This window comes from Carassius carassius, chromosome 40 (genome assembly GCF_963082965.1).
Source record: "Carassius carassius chromosome 40, fCarCar2.1, whole genome shotgun sequence".
In the NCBI taxonomy this organism is placed as follows: domain Eukaryota; kingdom Metazoa; phylum Chordata; class Actinopteri; order Cypriniformes; family Cyprinidae; genus Carassius; species Carassius carassius.
This window is the reverse complement of record NC_081794.1, coordinates 7,325,781-7,340,672: the sequence shown is the minus strand read 5'-3', so window position 1 is coordinate 7,340,672 and position 14,892 is coordinate 7,325,781. Positions and strand designations below refer to the sequence as shown.

Here is a 14,892-nt window from a genome sequence, read left to right as displayed (position 1 = left end):
CTGACTTTGCTGAAAAGCTACAGTCTGATCCTGTTTGCGTAAAACAAACCTGATCCCCTGCAGGTTATGGCTTGGGGCTGTGTCGCTGTCACAAGTCTGAGATGAGTTTGGAAGAACAGATCAGCACAGGATATACTCAAATCATCAGCAACGAAACCTCAAGTAGTCAGTAAACCCCAGATGTAGGGCAGTGCCCCAGGAGCAGGACTGAGTCAGCCTGCCTTAGCAAACAGGCGATCGGCTGTGGGAGAGGACGAGGTGTCTTGTTTGACTCACATGTCCCTGGAGGGCCTGGCTGCTGCCAGGGAAGGTGTGCTTCTGCGGAGTGCATGTCCTTCTCTGATCAAACACACCTGAATGCGCTAATCAATGCCTTTAGGGCTGTCCTGAAAACGGCATACAGCTGTGCATTAGCCGATATGCTCCAAGCATTTTTTCACCTAAAACTTATAATGAGTGACATTGGCTGTTACCATTCTTTAGGATATTTATTTCTTTTCACTATTATTATATTCAAGTTCTTCTTCCTGTTTTGAAGTAACTTCACTATACTTGTAAATCATTGGTGTCCCTGCTTCAACAGGGTGCCTCTGTTAGAAAGGAGCAGAGGCTGGGACAGGCTTCCAGTGCTTACTTGGCTAAAAAAATAAAAGAAAGCAAAAGCAGCTCAGTTTAGATGTTCACACAGCGTCACTTCGCACAGCTGTCTTCCAAAAGGCTGTCCTGGCAGCGGTGGGATTTGAACCCACGCCCCCGAAGAGACTGGAGTCTTAATCCAGCGCCTTGGACCGCTCGGCCACGCTACCCCATGAGACCACATTCTACAGATCACTCGACCGGTGGAATGGTCGTCCGATGCTGACTTTGCTGAAAAGCTACAGTCTGATCCTGTTTGCGTAAAACAAACCTGATCCCCTGCAGGTTATGGCTTGCGGCTGTGTCGCTGTCACAACAAGTCTGAGATGAGTTTGGAAGAACAGATCAGCACAGGATTGACTCAAATCATCAGCAACGAAACCTCAAGTAGTCAGTAAACCCCAGATGAAGGGCAGTGCCCCAGGAGCAGGACTGAGTCAGCCTGCCTTAGCAAACAGGCGATCGGCTGTGGGAGAGGACGAGGTGTCTTGTTTGACTCGCATGTCCCTGGAGAGCCTGGCTGCTGCCAGGGAAAGTGTGCTTCTGCGGAGTGCATGTCCTTCTCTGATCAAACACACCTGAATGCGCTAATCAATGCCTTTAGGGCTGTCCTGAAAACGGCATACAGCTGTGCATTAGCCGATATGCTCCAAGCATTTTTTCACCTAAAACTTATAATGAGTGACATTGGCTGTTACCATTCTTTAGGATATTTATTTCTTTTCACTATTATTATATTCAAGTTCTTCCTCCTGTTTTGAAGTAACTTCACTATACTTGTAAATCATTGGTGTCCCTGCTTCAACAGGGTGCCTCTGTTAGAAAGGAGCAGAGGCTGGGACAGGCTTCCAGCGCTTACTTGGCTAAAAAGCAAAGAAAGCAAAAACAGCTCAGTTTAGATGTTCACGCAGCATCACTTCGCACAGCTGTCTATCTACTGGTCACTCGAACGGTGGAAAGGTCGTCCGATGATGACTTTGCTGAAAAGCTACAGTCTGATCCTGTTTGCGTAAAACAAACCTGATCCCCTGCAGGTTAGGGTTTGGGGCTGTGTCGCTGTCACAACAAGTCTGAGATGAGTTTGGAAGAACAGATCAGCACAGGATTGACTCAAATCATCAGCAATGAAACCTCAAGTAGTCAGTAAACCACAGATGAAGGGCAGTGCCACAGGAGCAGGACTGAGTCAGCCTGCCTGAGCAAACAGGCGATCGGCTGTGGGAGAGGACGAGGTGTCTTGTTTGACTCGCATGTCCCTGGAGGGCCTAGCTGCTGCCAGGGATAGTGTACTCTCCCACAATATTTTCAGACCATTATCGAGTACACACAGGGCCTCCTGGCCTTAATTAAAAGGCACAGCTGGCAGCGGTGGGATTTGAACCCACGCCCCCGAAGAGACTGGAGCCTTAATCCAGCGCCTTGGACTGCTCGGCCACGCTACCCCATGAGACCACATTCTACAGATCACTCAACCGGTGGAATGGTCGTCCGATGCTGACTTTGCTGAAAAGCTACAGTCTGATCCTGTTTGCGTAAAACAAACCTGATCCCCTGCAGGTTATGGCTTGCGGCTGTGTCGCTGTCACAAGTCTGAGATGAGTTTGGAAGAACAGATCAGCACAGGATATACTCAAATCATCAGCAACGAAACCTCAAGTAGTCAGTAAACCCCAGATGAAGGGCAGTGCCCCAGGAGCAGGACTGAGTCAGCCTGCCTTAGCAAACAGGCGATCGGCTGTGGGAGAGGACGAGGTGTCTTGTTTGACTCGCATGTCCCTGGAGGGCCTGGCTGCTGCCAGGGAAAGTGTGCTTCTGCGGAGTGCATGTCCTTCTCTGATCAAACACACCTGAATGCGCTAATCAATGCCTTTAGGGCTGTCCTGAAAACGGCATACAGCTGTGCATTAGCCGATATGCTCCAAGCATTTTTTCACCTAAAACTTATAATAGGTGACATTGGCTGTTACCATTCTTTAGGATATTTATTTCTTTTCACTATTATTATATTCAAGTTCTTCTTCCTGTTTTGAAGTAACTTCACTATACTTGTAAATCATTGGTGTCCCTGCTTCAACAGGGTGCCTCTGTTAGAAAGGAGCAGAGGCTGGGACAGGCTTCCAGTGCTTACTTGGCTAAAAAAATAAAAGAAAGCAAAAGCAGCTCAGTTTAGATGTTCACACAGCGTCACTTCGCACAGCTGTCTTCCAAAAGGCTGTCCTGGCAGCGGTGGGATTTGAACCCACGCCCCCGAAGAGACTGGAGCCTTAATCCAGCGCCTTGGACCGCTCGGCCACGCTACCCCATGAGACCACATTCTACAGATCACTCGACCGGTGGAATGGTCGTCCGATGCTGACTTTGCTGAAAAGCTACAGTCTGATCCTGTTTGCGTAAAACAAACCTGATCCCCTGCAGGTTATGGCTTGCGGCTGTGTCGCTGTCACAACAAGTCTGAGATGAGTTTGGAAGAACAGATCAGCACAGGATTGACTCAAATCATCAGCAACGAAACCTCAAGTAGTCAGTAAACCCCAGATGAAGGGCAGTGCCCCAGGAGCAGGACTGAGTCAGCCTGCCTTAGCAAACAGGCGATCGGCTGTGGGAGAGGACGAGGTGTCTTGTTTGACTCGCATGTCCCTGGAGGGCCTGGCTGCTGCCAGGGAAAGTGTGCTTCTGCGGAGTGCATGTCCTTCTCTGATCAAACACACCTGAATGCGCTAATCAATGCCTTTAGGGCTGTCCTGAAAACGGCATACAGCTGTGCATTAGCCGATATGCTCCAAGCATTTTTTCACCTACAACTTATAATGAGTGACATTGGCTGTTACCATTCTTTAGGATATTTATTTCTTTTCACTATTATTATATTCAAGTTCTTCCTCCTGTTTTGAAGTAACTTCACTATACTTGTAAATCATTGGTGTCCCTGCTTCAACAGGGTGCCTCTGTTAGAAAGGAGCAGAGGCTGGGACAGGCTTCCAGCGCTTACTTGGCTAAAAAGCAAAGAAAGCAAAAACAGCTCAGTTTAGATGTTCACGCAGCATCACTTCGCACAGCTGTCTATCTACTGGTCACTCGAACGGTGGAAAGGTCGTCCGATGCTGACTTTGCTGAAAAGCTACAGTCTGATCCTGTTTGCGTAAAACAAACCTGATCCCCTGCAGGTTATGGCTTGCGGCTGTGTCGCTGTCACAAGTCTGAGATGAGTTTGGAAGAACAGATCAGCACAGGATTGACTCAAATCATCAGCAACGAAACCTCAAGTAGTCAGTAAACCCCAGATGAAGGGCAGTGCCACAGGAGCAGGACTGAGTCAGCCTGCCTTAGCAAACAGGCGATCGGCTGTGGGAGAGGACGAGGTGTCTTGTTTGACTCGCATGTCCCTGGAGGGCCTGGCTGCTGCCAGGGAAAGTGTGCTTCTGCGGAGTGCATGTCCTTCTCGGATCAAACACACCTGAATGCGCTAATCAATGCCTTTAGGGCTGTCCTGAAAACGGCATACAGCTGTGCATTAGCCGATATGCTCCAAGCATTTTTTCACCTAAAACTTATAATGAGTGACATTGGCTGTTACCATTCTTTAGGATATTTATTTCTTTTCACTATTATTATATTCAAGTTCTTCCTCCTGTTTTGAAGTAACTTCACTATACTTGTAAATCATTGGTGTCCCTGCTTCAACAGGGTGCCTCTGTTAGAAAGGAGCAGAGGCTGGGACAGGCTTCCAGCGCTTACTTGGCTAAAAAGCAAAGAAAGCAAAAACAGCTCAGTTTAGATGTTCACGCAGCATCACTTCGCACAGCTGTCTTCCAAAAGGCTGTCCTGGCAGCGGTGGGATTTGAACCCACGCCCCCGAAGATACTGGAGCCTTAATCCAGCGCCTTAGATCGCTCGGCCACGCTACCCCATGAGACCACATTCTACAGATCACTCGAACCATGGAAAGGTCGTCCGATGCTGACTTTGCTGAAAAGCTTCAGTCTGATCCTGTTTGCGTAAAACAAACCTGATCCCCTGCAGGTTATGGCTTGCGGCTGTGTCGCTGTCACAACAAGTCTGAGATGAGTTTGGAAGAACAGATCAGCACAGGATTGACTCAAATCATCAGCAACGAAACCTCAAGTAGTCAGTAAACCACAGATGAAGGGCAGTGCCCCAGGAGCAGGACTGAGTCAGCCTGCCTTAGCAAACAGGCGATCGGCTGTGGGAGAGGACGAGGTGTCTTGTTTGACTCGCATGTCCCTGGAGGGCCTGGCTGCTTCCAGGGAAAGTGTGCTCTCCCACAATATTTTCAGACCATTATCGAGTACACACAGGGCCTCCTGGCCTTAATTAAAAGGCACAGCTGGCAGCGGTGGGATTCGAACCCACACCCCCAGAGAGACTGGAGCCTAAATCCAGCGCCTTAGACCACTCGGCCACGCTACCCAGCATGGAATACTTTACATTCCTGTTTGGTACTTCCACCAGCCTGAAATAGAGACAATGGCCGGGGTGAACCTTCTTGGCTAAACACGTCCAATGCGGCCAAGGAAAGCTCTTTATTCGACCATGGCAACAAAAAGTGTCTATCGAAAAGGAGCCCCTGGCAGCGGTGGGATTCGAACCCATGCCCCTGAAGAGATTGGGGGAAAAAAAGAAAGAACTCCTTTGCCACGCTACCAAATAATGCCCTTTTCCCCAGACAACCTTCCACCAACTTTTTCCTTGTCGAGCTGTGCCACAAGATAACGCCTTGAAATTTTTCAAGGTAGAGGCCTCCTTCTTGCAGGGGAATGCAGTACTACTCCTGGCGGCTCCCCTTCTGCGGAGTGCATGTCCTCCTCTGATCAAACACACCTGAAAGCGCTAATCAATGCCTTTAGGGCTGTCCTGAAAACGGCATACAGCTGTGCATTAGCCGATATGCTCCAAGCATTTTTTCACCTAAAACTTATAATGAATGACATTGGCTGTTACCATTTTTTAGGATATTTATTTCTTTTCACTATTATTATATTCAAGTTCTTCTTCCTGTTTTGAAGTAACTTCACTATACTTGTAAATCATTGGTGTCCCTGCTTCAACAGGGTGCCTCTGTTGGAAAGGAGCAGAGGCTGGGACAGGCTTCCAGTGCTTACTTGGCTAAAAAGCAAAGAAAGCAAAAGCAGCTCAGTTTAGATGTTCACACAGCGTCACTTCGCACAGCTGTCTTCCAAAAGGCTGTCCTGGCAGCGGTGGGATTTGAACCCATGCCCCCGAAGAGACTGAAGCCTTAATCCAGCGCCTTGGACCGCTCGGCCACGCTACCCCATGAGACCACATTCTACAGATCACTCGACCGGTGGAATGGTCGTCCGATGCTGACTTTGCTGAAAAGCTACAGTCTGATCCTGTTTGCGTAAAACAAACCTGATCCCCTGCAGGTTATGGCTTGCGGCTGTGTCGCTGTCACAACAAGTCTGAGATGAGTTTGGAAGAACAGATCAGCACAGGATTGACTCAAATCATCAGCAACGAAACCTCAAGTAGTCAGTAAACCCCAGATGAAGGGCAGTTCCCCAGGAGCAGGACTGAGTCAGCCTGCCTTAGCAAACAGGCGATCGGCTGTGGGAGAGGACGAGGTGTCTTGTTTGACTCGCATGTCCCTGGAGGGCCTGGCTGCTGCCAGGGAAAGTGTGCTTCTGCGGAGTGCATGTCCTTCTCTGATCAAACACACCTGAATGCGCTAATCAATGCCTTTAGGGCTGTCCTGAAAACGGCATACAGCTGTGCATTAGCCGATATGCTCCAAGCATTTTTTCACCTAAAACTTATAATGAGTGACATTGGCTGTTACCATTCTTTAGGATATTTATTTCTTTTCACTATTATTATATTCAAGTTCTTCCTCCTGTTTTGAAGTAACTTCACTATACTTGTAAATCATTGGTGTCCCTGCTTCAACAGGGTGCCTCTGTTAGAAAGGAGCAGAGGCTGGGACAGGCTTCCAGCGCTTACTTGGCTAAAAAGCAAAGAAAGCAAAAACAGCTCAGTTTAGATGTTCACGCAGCATCACTTCGCACAGCTGTCTATCTACTGGTCACTCGAACGGTGGAAAGGTCGTCCGATGATGACTTTGCTGAAAAGCTACAGTCTGATCCTGTTTGCGTAAAACAAACCTGATCCCCTGCAGGTTAGGGTTTGCGGCTGTGTCGCTGTCACAACAAGTCTGAGATGAGTTTGGAAGAACAGATCAGCACAGGATTGACTCAAATCATCAGCAATGAAACCTCAAGTAGTCAGTAAACCACAGATGAAGGGCAGTGCCACAGGAGCAGGACTGAGTCAGCCTGCCTGAGCAAACAGGCGATCGGCTGTGGGAGAGGACGAGGTGTCTTGTTTGACTCGCATGTCCCTGGAGGGCCTGGCTGCTGCCAGGGAAAGTGTGCTCTCCCACAATATTTTCAGACCATTATCGAGTACACACAGGGCCTCCTGGCCTTAATTAAAAGGCACAGCTGGCAGCGGTGGGATTTGAACCCACGCCCCCGAAGAGACTGGAGCCTTAATCCAGCGCCTTGGACCGCTCGGCCACGCTACCCCATGAGACCACATTCTACAGATCACTCGACCGGTGGAATGGTCGTCCGATGCTGACTTTGCTGAAAAGCTACAGTCTGATCCTGTTTGCGTAAAATAAACCTGATCCCCTGCAGGTTATGGCTTGCGGCTGTGTCGCTGTCACAAGTTTGAGATGAGTTTGGAAGAACAGATCAGCACAGGATATACTCAAATCATCAGCAACAAAACCTCAAGTAGTCAGTAAACCCCAGATGAAGGGCAGTGCCCCAGGAGCAGGACTGAGTCAGCCTGCCTTAGCAAACAAGCGATCGGCTGTGGGAGAGGACGAGGTGTCTTGTTTGACTCGCATGTCCCTGGAGGGCCTGGCTGCTGCCAGGGAAAGTGTGCTTCTGCGGAGTGCATGTCCTTCTCTGATCAAACACACCTGAATGCGCTAATCAATGCCTTTAGGGCTGTCCTGAAAACGGCATACAGCTGTGCATTAGCCGATATGCTCCAAGCATTTTTTCACCTAAAACTTATAATGAGTGACATTGGCTGTTACCATTCTTTAGGATATTTATTTCTTTTCACTATTATTATATTCAAGTTCTTCTCCCTGTTTTGAAGTAACTTCACTATACTTGTAAATCATTGGTGTCCCTGCTTCAACAGGGTGCCTCTGTTAGAAAGGAGCAGAGGCTGGGAAAGGCTTCCAGTGCTTACTTGGCTAAAAAAATAAAAAAAAGCAAAAGCAGCTCAGTTTAGATGTTCACACAGCGTCACTTCGCACAGCTGTCTTCCAAAAGACTGTCCTGGCAGCGGTGGGATTTGAACCCACGCCCCCGAAGTGACTGGAGCCTTAATCCAGCGCCTTGGACCGCTCGGCCACGCTACCCCATGAGACCACATTCTACAGATCACTCAACCGGTGGAATGGTCGTCCGATGCTGACTTTGCTGAAAAGCTACAGTCTGATCCTGTTTGCGTAAAACAAACCTGATCCCCTGCAGGTTATGGCTTGCGGCTGTGTCGCTGTCACAAGTCTGAAATGAGTTTGGAAGAACAGATCAGCACAGGATATACTCAAATCATCAGCAACGAAACCTCAAGTAGTCAGTAAACCCCAGATGAAGGGCAGTGCCCCAGGAGCAGGACTGAGTCAGCCTGCCTTAGCAAACAGGCGATCGGCTGTGGGAGAGGACGAGGTGTCTTGTTTGACTCGCATGTCCCTGGAGGGCCTGGCTGCTGCCAGGGAAAGTGTGCTTCTGCGGAGTGCATGTCCTTCTCTGATCAAACACACCTGAATGCGCTAATCAATGCCTTTAGGGCTGTCCTGAAAACGGCATACAGCTGTGCATTAGCCGATATGCTCCAAGCATTTTTTCACCTAAAACTTATAATGAGTGACATTGGCTGTTACCATTCTTTAGGATATTTATTTCTTTTCACTATTATTATATTCAAGTTCTTCCTCCTGTTTTGAAGTAACTTCACTATACTTGTAAATCATTGGTGTCCCTGCTTCAACAGGGTGCCTCTGTTAGAAAGGAGCAGAGGCTGGGACAGGCTTCCAGTGCTTACTTGGCTAAAAAGCAAAGAAAGCAAAAGCAGCTCAGTTTAGATGTTCACACAGCGTCACTTCGCACAGCTGTCTTCCAAAAGGCTGTCCTGGCAGCGGTGGGATTTGAACCCGCACCCCCGAAGAGACTGGAGCCTTAATCCAGCGCCTTGGACCGCTCGGCCACGCTACCCCATGAGACCACATTCTACAGATCACTCGACCGGTGGAATGGTCGTCCGATGCTGACTTTGCTGAAAAGCTACAGTCTGATCCTGTTTGCGTAAAACAAACCTGATCCCCTGCAGGTTATGGCTTGCGGCTGTGTCGCTGTCACAACAAGTCTGAGATGAGTTTGGAAGAACAGATCAGCACAGGATTGACTCAAATCATCAGCAACGAAACCTCAAGTAGTCAGTAAACCCCAGATGAAGGGCAGTGCCCCAGGAGCAGGACTGAGTCAGCCTGCCTTAGCAAACAGGCGATCGGCTGTGGGAGAGGACGAGGTGTCTTGTTTGACTCGCATGTCCTTGGAGGGCCTGGCTGCTGCCAGGGAAAGTGTGCTTCTGCGGAGTGCATGTCCTTCTCTGATCAAACACACCTGAATGCGCTAATCAATGCCTTTAGGGCTGTCCTGAAAACGGCATACAGCTGTGCATTAGCCGATATGCTCCAAGCATTTTTTCACCTAAAACTTATAATGAGTGACATTGGCTGTTACCATTCTTTAGGATATTTATTTCTTTTCACTATTATTATATTCAAGTTCTTCCTCCTGTTTTGAAGTAACTTCACTATACTTGTAAATCATTGGTGTCCCTGCTTCAACAGGGTGCCTCTGTTAGAAAGGAGCAGAGGCTGGGACAGGCTTCCAGCGCTTACTTGGCTAAAAAGCAAAGAAAGCAAAAACAGCTCAGTTTAGATGTTCACGCAGCATCACTTCGCACAGCTGTCTATCTACTGGTCACTCGAACGGTGGAAAGGTCGTCCGATGATGACTTTGCTGAAAAGCTACAGTCTGATCCTGTTTGCGTAAAACAAACCTGATCCCCTGCAGGTTAGGGTTTGCGGCTGTGTCGCTGTCACAACAAGTCTGAGATGAGTTTGGAAGAACAGATCAGCACAGGATTGACTCAAATCATCAGCAATGAAACCTCAAGTAGTCAGTAAACCACAGATGAAGGGCAGTGCCACAGGAGCAGGACTGAGTCAGCCTGCCTGAGCAAACAGGCAATCGGCTGTGGGAGAGGACGAGGTGTCTTGTTTGACTCACATGTCCCTGGAGGGCCTGGCTGCTGCCAGGGAAAGTGTGCTCTCCCACAATATTTTCAGACCATTATCGAGTACACACAGGGCCTCCTGGCCTTAATTAAAAGGCACAGCTGGCAGCGGTGGGATTTGAACCCACGCCCCCGAAGAGACTGGAGCCTTAATCCAGCGCCTTGGACCGCTCGGCCACGCTGACCCATGAGATCACATTCTACAGATCACTCGACCGGTGGAATGGTCGTCCGATGCTGACTTTGCTGAAAAGCTACAGTCTGATCCTGTTTGCGTAAAACAAACCTGATCCCCTGCAGGTTATGGCTTGCGGCTGTGTCGCTGTCACAAGTCTGAGATGAGTTTGGAAGAACAGATCAGCACAGGATATACTCAAATCATCAGCAACGAAACCTCAAGTAGTCAGTAAACCCCAGATGTAGGGCAGTGCCCCAGGAGCAGGACTGAGTCAGCCTGCCTTAGCAAACAGGCGATCGGCTGTGGGAGAGGACGAGGTGTCTTGTTTGACTCACATGTCCCTGGAGGGCCTGGCTGCTGCCAGGGAAGGTGTGCTTCTGCGGAGTGCATGTCCTTCTCTGATCAAACACACCTGAATGCGCTAATCAATGCCTTTAGGGCTGTCCTGAAAACGGCATACAGCTGTGCATTAGCCGATATGCTCCAAGCATTTTTTCACCTAAAACTTATAATGAGTGACATTGGCTGTTACCATTCTTTAGGATATTTATTTCTTTTCACTATTATTATATTCAAGTTCTTCTTCCTGTTTTGAAGTAACTTCACTATACTTGTAAATCATTGGTGTCCCTGCTTCAACAGGGTGCCTCTGTTAGAAAGGAGCAGAGGCTGGGACAGGCTTCCAGTGCTTACTTGGCTAAAAAAATAAAAAAAAAAGCAAAAGCAGCTCAGTTTAGATGTTCACACAGCGTCACTTCGCACAGCTGTCTTCCAAAAGGCTGTCCTGGCAGCGGTGGGATTTGAACCCACGCCCCCGAAGAGACTGGAGCCTTAATCCAGCGCCTTGGACCGCTCGGCCACGCTACCCCATGAGACCACATTCTACAGATCACTCGACCGGTGGAATGGTCGTCCGATGCTGACTTTGCTGAAAAGCTACAGTCTGATCCTGTTTGCGTAAAACAAACCTGATCCCCTGCAGGTTATGGCTTGCGGCTGTGTCGCTGTCACAACAAGTCTGAGATGAGTTTGGAAGAACAGATCAGCACAGGATTGACTCAAATCATCAGCAACAAAACCTCAAGTAGTCAGTAAACCCCAGATGAAGGGCAGTGCCCCAGGAGCAGGACTGAGTCAGCCTGCCTTAGCAAACAGGCGATCGGCTGTGGGAGAGGACGAGGTGTCTTGTTTGACTCGCATGTCCCTGGAGGGCCTGGCTGCTGCCAGGGAAAGTGTGCTTCTGCGGAGTGCATGTCCTTCTCTGATCAAACACACCTGAATGCGCTAATCAATGCCTTTAGGGCTGTCCTGAAAACGGCATACAGCTGTGCATTAGCCGATATGCTCCAAGCATTTTTTCACCTAAAACTTATAATGAGTGACATTGGCTGTTACCATTCTTTAGGATATTTATTTCTTTTCACTATTATTATATTCAAGTTCTTCCTCCTGTTTTGAAGTAACTTCACTATACTTGTAAATCATTGGTGTCCCTGCTTCAACAGGGTGCCTCTGTTAGAAAGGAGCAGAGGCTGGGACAGGCTTCCAGCGCTTACTTGGCTAAAAAGCAAAGAAAGCAAAAACAGCTCAGTTTAGATGTTCACGCAGCATCACTTCGCACAGCTGTCTATCTACTGGTCACTCGAACGGTGGAAAGGTCGTCCGATGATGACTTTGCTGAAAAGCTACAGTCTGATCCTGTTTGCGTAAAACAAACCTGATCCCCTGCAGGTCAGGGTTTGGGGCTGTGTCGCTGTCACAACAAGTCTGAGATGAGTTTGGAAGAACAGATCAGCACAGGATTGACTCAAATCATCAGCAATGAAACCTCAAGTAGTCAGTAAACCACAGATGAAGGGCAGTGCCACAGGAGCAGGACTGAGTCAGCCTGCCTGAGCAAACAGGCGATCGGCTGTGGGAGAGGACGAGGTGTCTTGTTTGACTCGCATGTCCCTGGAGGGCCTGGCTGCTGCCAGGGATAGTGTACTCTCCCACAATATTTTCAGACCATTATCGAGTACACACAGGGCCTCCTGGCCTTAATTAAAAGGCACAGCTGGCAGCGGTGGGATTTGAACCCACGCCCCCGAAGAGACTGGAGCCTTAATCCAGCGCCTTGGACTGCTCGGCCACGCTACCCCATGAGACCACATTCTACAGATCACTCAACCGGTGGAATGGTCGTCCGATGCTGACTTTGCTGAAAAGCTACAGTCTGATCCTGTTTGCGTAAAACAAACCTGATCCCCTGCAGGTTATGGCTTGCGGCTGTGTCGCTGTCACAAGTCTGAGATGAGTTTGGAAGAACAGATCAGCACAGGATATACTCAAATCATCAGCAACGAAACCTCAAGTAGTCAGTAAAAAATTCAAGTTCTTCTTCCTGTTTTGAAGTAACTTCACTATACTTGTAAATCATTGGTGTCCCTGCTTCAACAGGGTGCCTCTGTTAGAAAGGAGCAGAGGCTGGGACAGGCTTCCAGTGCGTACTTGGCTAAAAAAATAAAAGAAAGCAAAAGCAGCTCAGTTTAGATGTTCACACAGCGTCACTTCGCACAGCTGTCTTCCAAAAGGCTGTCCTGGCAGCGGTGGGATTTGAACCCACGCCCCCGAAGAGACTGGAGCCTTAATCCAGCGCCTTGGACCGCTCGGCCACGCTACCCCATGAGACCACATTCTACTCGACCGGTGGAATGGTCGTCCGATGCTGACTTTGCTGAAAAGCTACAGTCTGATCCTGTTTGCGTAAAACAAACCTGATCCCCTGCAGGTTATGGCTTGCGGCTGTGTCGCTGTCACAAGTCTGAGATGAGTTTGGAAGAACAGATCAGCACAGGATTGACTCAAATCATCAGCAACGAAACCTCAAGTAGTCAGTAAACCCCAGATGAAGGGCAGTGCCACAGGAGCAGGACTGAGTCAGCCTGCCTTAGCAAACAGGCGATCGGCTGTGGGAGAGGACGAGGTGTCTTGTTTGACTCGCATGTCCTTGGAGGGCCTGGCTGCTGCCAGGGAAAGTGTGCTTCTGCGGAGTGCATGTCCTTCTCTGATCAAACACACCTGAATGCGCTAATCAATGCCTTTAGGGCTGTCCTGAAAACGGCATACAGCTGTGCATTAGCCGATATGCTCCAAGCATTTTTTCACCTAAAACTTATAATGAGTGACATTGGCTGTTACCATTCTTTAGGATATTTATTTCTTTTCACTATTATTATATTCAAGTTCTTCCTCCTGTTTTGAAGTAACTTCACTATACTTGTAAATCATTGGTGTCCCTGCTTCAACAGGGTGCCTCTGTTAGAAAGGAGCAGAGGCTGGGACAGGCTTCCAGCGCTTACTTGGCTAAAAAGCAAAGAAAGCAAAAACAGCTCAGTTTAGATGTTCACGCAGCATCACTTCGCACAGCTGTCTTCCAAAAGGCTGTCCTGGCAGCGGTGGGATTTGAACCCACGCCCCGAAGATACTGGAGCCTTAATCCAGCGCCTTAGATCGCTCGGCCACGCTACCCCATGAGACCACATTCTACAGATCACTCGAACCATGGAAAGGTCGTCCGATGCTGACTTTGCTGAAAAGCTTCAGTCTGATCCTGTTTGCGTAAAACAAACCTGATCCCCTGCAGGTTATGGCTTGCGGCTGTGTCGCTGTCACAACAAGTCTGAGATGAGTTTGGAAGAACAGATCAGCACAGGATTGACTCAAATCATCAGCAAAGAAACCTCAAGTAGTCAGTAAACCACAGATGAAGGGCAGTGCCACAGGAGCAGGACTGAGTCAGCCTGCCTTAGCAAACAGGCGATCGGCTGTGGGAGAGGACGAGGTGTCTTGTTTGACTCGCATGCCCCTGGAGGGCCTGGCTGCTGCCAGGGAAAGTGTGCTCTCCTACAATATTTTCAGACCATTATCGAGTACACACAAGGCCTCCTGGCCTTAATTAAAAGGCACAGCTGGCAGCGGTGGGATTCGAACCCACACCCCCAGAGAGACTGGAGCCTAAATCCAGCGCCTTAGACCACTCGGCCACGCTACCCAGCATGGAATACTTTACATTCCTGTTTGGTACTTCCACCAGCCAGAAATAGAGACAATGGCCGGGGTGAACCTTCTTGGCTAAACACGTCCAATGCGGCCAAGGAAAGCTCTTTATTCGACCATGGCAGCAAAAAGTGTCTATCGAAAAGGAGCCCCTGGCAGCGGTGGGATTCGAACCCATGCCCCTGAAGAGATTGGGGGAAAAAAAGAAAGAACCCCTTGGCCACGCTACCAAATAATGCCCTTTTCCCCAGACAACCTTCCACCAACTTTTTCCTTGTCGAGCTGTGCCACAAGATAACGCCTTGAAATTTTTCAAGGTAGAGGCCTCCTTCTTGCAGGGGAATGCAGTACTACTCCTGGCGGCTCCCCTTCTGCGGAGTGCATGTCCTCCTCTGATCAAACACACCTGAATGCGCTAATCAATGCCTTTAGGGCTGTCCTGAAAACGGCATACAGCTGTGCATTAGCCGATATGCTCCAAGCATTTTTTCACCTAAAACTTATAATGAATGACATTGGCTGTTACCATTCTTTAGGATATTTATTTCTTTTCACTATTATTATATTCAAGTTCTTCTTCCTGTTTTGAAGTAACTTCACTATACTTGTAAATCATTGGTGTCCCTGCTTCAATAGGGTGCCTCTGTTAGAAAGGAGCAGAGGCTGGGACAGGCTTC

At 48.7% G+C, this 14,892-nt stretch overlaps 15 non-coding genes across 15 annotated transcripts; all 15 read right to left on the bottom strand.

Annotated features, from left to right (window-relative positions):
• Positions 1-724: 724 nt before the first annotated feature.
• On the bottom strand, positions 725-806 carry trnal-aag (transfer RNA leucine (anticodon AAG)). The gene has a single exon. It is a non-coding gene; the product is annotated as a tRNA-Leu (tRNA).
• Positions 807-1,996: 1,190 nt separating this feature from the next.
• trnal-aag (transfer RNA leucine (anticodon AAG)) lies at positions 1,997-2,078 on the bottom strand. The gene has a single exon. It is a non-coding gene; the product is annotated as a tRNA-Leu (tRNA).
• A 776-nt stretch (positions 2,079-2,854) lies between these two features.
• On the bottom strand, positions 2,855-2,936 carry trnal-aag (transfer RNA leucine (anticodon AAG)). Its single transcript has one exon. It is a non-coding gene; the product is annotated as a tRNA-Leu (tRNA).
• Positions 2,937-4,459: 1,523 nt separating this feature from the next.
• Positions 4,460-4,541, bottom strand: trnal-aag (transfer RNA leucine (anticodon AAG)). Its single transcript has one exon. It is a non-coding gene; the product is annotated as a tRNA-Leu (tRNA).
• Positions 4,542-4,982: 441 nt separating this feature from the next.
• Positions 4,983-5,064, bottom strand: trnal-uag (transfer RNA leucine (anticodon UAG)). Its single transcript has one exon. It is a non-coding gene; the product is annotated as a tRNA-Leu (tRNA).
• A 780-nt stretch (positions 5,065-5,844) lies between these two features.
• Positions 5,845-5,926, bottom strand: trnal-aag (transfer RNA leucine (anticodon AAG)). The gene has a single exon. It is a non-coding gene; the product is annotated as a tRNA-Leu (tRNA).
• Positions 5,927-7,116: 1,190 nt separating this feature from the next.
• On the bottom strand, positions 7,117-7,198 carry trnal-aag (transfer RNA leucine (anticodon AAG)). The gene has a single exon. It is a non-coding gene; the product is annotated as a tRNA-Leu (tRNA).
• A 776-nt stretch (positions 7,199-7,974) lies between these two features.
• On the bottom strand, positions 7,975-8,056 carry trnal-aag (transfer RNA leucine (anticodon AAG)). The gene has a single exon. It is a non-coding gene; the product is annotated as a tRNA-Leu (tRNA).
• Positions 8,057-8,830: 774 nt separating this feature from the next.
• Positions 8,831-8,912, bottom strand: trnal-aag (transfer RNA leucine (anticodon AAG)). Its single transcript has one exon. It is a non-coding gene; the product is annotated as a tRNA-Leu (tRNA).
• Positions 8,913-10,102: 1,190 nt separating this feature from the next.
• trnal-aag (transfer RNA leucine (anticodon AAG)) lies at positions 10,103-10,185 on the bottom strand. Its single transcript has one exon. It is a non-coding gene; the product is annotated as a tRNA-Leu (tRNA).
• A 777-nt stretch (positions 10,186-10,962) lies between these two features.
• trnal-aag (transfer RNA leucine (anticodon AAG)) lies at positions 10,963-11,044 on the bottom strand. Its single transcript has one exon. It is a non-coding gene; the product is annotated as a tRNA-Leu (tRNA).
• A 1,190-nt stretch (positions 11,045-12,234) lies between these two features.
• On the bottom strand, positions 12,235-12,316 carry trnal-aag (transfer RNA leucine (anticodon AAG)). The gene has a single exon. It is a non-coding gene; the product is annotated as a tRNA-Leu (tRNA).
• A 441-nt stretch (positions 12,317-12,757) lies between these two features.
• trnal-aag (transfer RNA leucine (anticodon AAG)) lies at positions 12,758-12,839 on the bottom strand. Its single transcript has one exon. It is a non-coding gene; the product is annotated as a tRNA-Leu (tRNA).
• Positions 12,840-13,606: 767 nt separating this feature from the next.
• Positions 13,607-13,687, bottom strand: trnal-aag (transfer RNA leucine (anticodon AAG)). The gene has a single exon. It is a non-coding gene; the product is annotated as a tRNA-Leu (tRNA).
• A 441-nt stretch (positions 13,688-14,128) lies between these two features.
• Positions 14,129-14,210, bottom strand: trnal-uag (transfer RNA leucine (anticodon UAG)). Its single transcript has one exon. It is a non-coding gene; the product is annotated as a tRNA-Leu (tRNA).
• Between the last annotated feature and the right edge of the window lie 682 nt (positions 14,211-14,892).